The 5145-nt window shown below is 30.9% G+C and overlaps 2 non-coding genes across 2 annotated transcripts; both read right to left on the bottom strand.

The window, feature by feature from the left end:
• Positions 1-1114: 1114 nt before the first annotated feature.
• Positions 1115-1188, bottom strand: Trnai-aau. The gene has a single exon. It is a non-coding gene; the product is annotated as a tRNA-Ile (tRNA).
• Positions 1189-1484: 296 nt separating this feature from the next.
• Trnan-auu lies at positions 1485-1559 on the bottom strand. Its single transcript has one exon. It is a non-coding gene; the product is annotated as a tRNA-Asn (tRNA).
• Positions 1560-5145: the final 3586 nt, after the last annotated feature.

Raw genomic sequence — 5145 nt, 5'->3', positions numbered from 1 at the left:
CGTGTGCTCTTCCGATCTATATAATATATAAACGAAATTATTTTAAAAAAGGAATTAATTGAAAAATAACGAGATTAATACAATGTAATATAAAGTTACATACTAGAGTTGATAAACAAGGGGCCTCTCGTTTCCACTGACCACTCTGTCGTATACTCGTATCCATTACTGGGTTTCGTTAGCGCTGCAGTGCGCATGCGCGAAAAGGTGACTCGCATAACAACACTGGCCGCGAACCGTCATCGCACTCGCCATTTTGATTTACACTGACGGTTGTTCCGTCGCGGGCGGCAAGGTGTCCTGCGCGACGCGCGGCCTGCGCATGCGCGCGACAGGTGGCTGCCCGGGTATCATATACCCCTTCACCCCCACCAACGGCCCATCGGTGACTTCGTATCCGCAGGTGGCGAACGAAAAGAGCGAATTTCTTTCATTCTATTTTACCGACTCGTAACTCGTAAGGTTCCAATGCCTCTATCAACATTTGCCTCACGCATTGATCTCGAAAACACGCAAATGGCATTTATTATTGTATACGTAAAATTTAATCATCAATTTTAATCCTAAATTACAATATGAAGACCCAATAAAATTTCACTTACAAATGACGATATAAACTTAATATGTTTAACAATGATATCCAAGAACGATGCTTGAATTTTCAAATATGAGAAATTCTTTTTATCGGCTTTTTCGCTTCTAACTTATAATGTATTATATTAACTGTTGTCGGTAATATACCGATTACTTGACAATTATTCTAACTAATCAAGAATAGATAAATGCAAGAGAAAACGATATTTAATTATATTATTGAAAATTTTCGAACTTTTTCACTTAAAAACAGCAAGACAATTAGAGAACATATACAACAAATTAAATATTTTTTACTATAGAAGAAGATATTTAAAAAAATTAGTTAAAATTACATTAATAACTGTACTAGATTTATAATTATATCTTCACTGCTTTTATTTTCGATATTATCAATCCTTATTATATTAAATCTACCGCTACATTTAAAATTGTAAAAATTTTATAAATTATTGGGATATCTTAAATATCTGTAATTTACTCTTTACAATATAATAATGCTTCATAAATTTAAAAAAATTGGCCCATGGGGGGATCGAACCCACGACCTTCGCGTTATTAGCACGACGCTCTAACCAACTGAGCTAATAGGCCTCTTCGGAGGTCTGTTTATTAAACGATGTTTTCCATATAACTTTACAATTTATTTATAAAAATGATAACACTTGTTATACATGGGTATTTTATTAAAGAGAAATAATTTCGATCATGAGGGCATTGAACCCGACCTTCGCCATATAATAAAGAACAACGCTCTTATCAATTGAGTTAATGATCCTCTTCGATAACGTCCTCTTTTTAATAGTGCTTTCAGTGCTTTTTATATCACTTTGCAATTAACTTACAAAAATGATAGTACACGTTCTACGTATTTTGCAAAAAAAGTAACTTGGATCGTGAGGGGATCGAACCCGCGACCTTCGCAGCCAATAGAGCGACGCTCTGACCAACTGAGCTAACGATCCGCTTCGATGATGTGTCTTTTCGACAATGTTTTCAGTATAACTTTGCAATCTACTTACAAAAATGTTTTGCTAAAAACAAATAATTTGAACCGTGAGAGGATCGAAACCTCGACCTTCGCCAAATTATAATATAGTGCGACGCTCTAACCAACCGAGCTAACGGTCCGCTTCGATGATAAGTCTTTTCGATAGTGTTTTTAATATAACTTTGCGATTTATTTACAAAAATGTTTTAACAAAAAGAAATAGCTTGGATCGTGAGGAGATCAAACCCCGACCATCAAAGACCGACCTTCGTCAAATTATGTAGAGCGACGCTCTGACCGACTGAGCTAACGGTCCGCTTCGATGATAAGTTCTTTCGACAGTGCTATCAGTAAGATAAACGTATCAGTGACTGAACGTGTATCTATATGTATATGTATAGCTGAACAAGTACACAAAAATTTATTTTTAAATGATTTTTTTCATAATATTATAATTTAATTGTAATCTTTAAATATTTTTACAATTAAATTTTGATATTATAATAAAGAAAGTATTTGAGATTAATATAAATTTTATGTATGTGTTCAGATATAGATACATATTCAGCCTGCACTGGTATGTTTACCTTAACTTTATGATTTACTTACGAAAAGGATAGGCACTTGGTTTAAATATTTTGCTAAAAAAGATTGCTTGGCCCACGATCAAGAGTTGAAACCCACCTTCGCATTATATTAGCACGACGCTCTAACCAACTGATAGGTCACGCTCTTCAGGTATCATTTTTATTTATATTTATTAAATTTATACTTTGTAAAGAAATTTTAATAAGAATTTAACAAATGGAAATACATATGTAACGAATATATTCTATAGAAAAATTTGATTTATTGATATAAATAAACTATTGTTAATACGATACTATATTTAATGTAATAATGTGACAGTATTTAATGGAATTACTTTATAAATAATTATTTCTTTTTATAAAGCAAATTTTAAAATTAATAATCTTAATGTAATGATATATAATAATTTATATCTTAATCAATTATCTATTTGTTTTGTGTTTAAAAAAATTGGATTAATATAGTTTAATAATCTTTAAAATTAAAAATTTTTTGAAGCAAATACATATAATTTTTATTACTAAAGCTAATTTTATAAATAATATAAAACTATAATTGTATCATGCAATGAAAAATGAAAGCAGTTTTATCGCAATAACGTTGTCATTTTTGCGATTATATTTTCATTATTTAATGTACAGTTAAATTTCTTTATTTTCTATAATTAATATACCTTTCGTGTAAGTTATAATTAAAATTCGTTTTATACTAAGCAATATGTGTACGTATATATTATACGCATCGCACGTACACATATTATCATTCTTTTAGATCCAATCAATTTAAAAATAAAGAATTTATTTAAATTTTTTCAATATTCTAATGAACTTATATCTTCCCACGTAACTGATCGAAGGTATCGCGAGTGGAGAGTGGACGCTGTCATTTACAAAACAAATCTCCGGAAATCATATCTGTTAATTTCTTTCTGTTCTTTTTCTGCGGCAAACGTCAGTATGATCCTTCACCTTCCGAACACAAGCTTAACCCCGTGCCGTTCTCATCCGAGAACTTGCCTTTGCCTATGCGAGAGTTCGTGAACCCTATATCGATTCCACTATTCATAGAAACGACAGGGAACGGTCATTGGACTGCTGTCCGTTTCGATTGATACGTACGTGTTACGTAGACCGTGAGTTAACAACAGGTCTATAACTGACTTCCTCCTTTTACATATAAAGTGTAAATTGATCGAACGCGTCGACGAACACACGTTGCAAGGGCACCGCACTGTCAAATCAGTGTCCCTCGATAGAGCGTAGATGCATGTCATAATCGCAACACTTTCCTCCAATTTAAATTCAATAATAATTCAATTTCTCCTCAAATTTAATTTGTCAATATAATTTAATGATTAATTCTTTTATACTCGACGTGAATTGTTGTCTCAAAAATGATTCATCTATATTATTTGTATAGTTATCGTTTCGAAACTTTGATTACACATGTTTAATTCAAAGAAAACTTTTGACTCCGTACGTCATTGTAAAAGTTACAGATAACACAAATCTAATTAATTCTAATTAATCTCCGTACGCCATTGTATAAGTTACAGATAACACAAATCCAATTAAAATTATTCGAGTTCATAAACAATCTACCTCTTATGGAAAAATTTATAGATTATTCATAAATTTTTCATAATTTATAATATTATAACTAAATTATAATTACTTTGTATTAATATCAAGTATTATAATATCATTATATTAATTTGTATAATATCACGAAATAAATAGCGCGTGTGTTGTTATGTAATAAAGATGATACACGTTAAGATATATACGTTATATATCTCATAAGCGTCTGTAAGAAGCATTTAAAATAGAGAAAAGAGGAAAGAAGTTTAATTGCAGTAATCCCGTGCTTCATGTTCGTGCACGTAGAGTGTAATTAATCGTTTTTTTTAAAGAAAAAAGAAACAAACATTTGTTTTTTCCATTATTTATTATCAAAATAGTACTATAGTCGCAATTAATTTCTACTTGATGCGTCAGTATTATACTGCATGTAGACATTCGTGATATCTCAATACTTTTCATCAATTTCAAGTACTTGCATCTTTTCTTCAGTTATCTTTTTAGAAGCTAGAAGGTACAGGTGGTTTCTATAATTTTTTTCAAAGAATCACGTGATTCTCTTATTTCTCATAATTTTTCTCAAAGTGTGCAGATATGCGAAATATTGTATGCAATATTAACTTGTATATAAATGAATCATGCTGCTATCGTGATATTCTACAAACGGTACGTCGATGGAAAAAAATAAGTCGCTTGACATTCTATTCGGAGGTTTGCTCGTATGGGAGACCTAATGTGCGCTTTTCGATCGATAAATGTTACGACCGAAGGGAATCAATAAATTGGAGCACTGCCCCGAGCTTGGCTGTGCGATATAACCCTTTCTTTCCTATAGGAGAGTAAATATAGCATCAAAATATTTAATCGGATTACGATGTATAAAAACGCGATCTCGTAATACACGATACATGCGTTATTATAATTTATCGATTTGTAAATTGTTTCGGAAGAAATAATGTGCCAATTAATTTGCTCGCGACTTATACATATTAATCAGCAAACAATGAAATGCTTTTAAACTTTAGAACGTTCTAAAGCTTGTTACATCAATCGATTAATTTCATTATTCTATACATAAAAGTATTAAGGTACAATTATCAAAAAATTAAGTTTAGTTTAGCAGATATTTTATATTCTATGTCAAAATATGGCATGATAAAATATAAAATATCATTAATTTTTTGATAACTTTATCTTAATACTTTTATATAGAATAATTAGAAGAATAAAAAATAATTAAAGGAATCATATTGTGTAAACTAAACAAAATTAAATTTAAACCTAGACAGTTTTTAGAGGCTCGTATTCAAATTAGTACAATAAAGGAGCTGTTGAGCCAAGCTGGGTGTACGTGCTAGTAATCGATATTTGTTTCGAAACAAATATCGA

Source organism: Wasmannia auropunctata, unplaced genomic scaffold (genome assembly GCF_000956235.1).
Source record: "Wasmannia auropunctata unplaced genomic scaffold, wasmannia.A_1.0 LD336026.1, whole genome shotgun sequence".
Classification (NCBI taxonomy): Eukaryota; Metazoa; Arthropoda; class Insecta; order Hymenoptera; family Formicidae; genus Wasmannia; species Wasmannia auropunctata.
The sequence above is the reverse complement of the archived record's forward strand: the minus strand, read 5'-3'. Positions and strand labels throughout refer to the sequence as shown.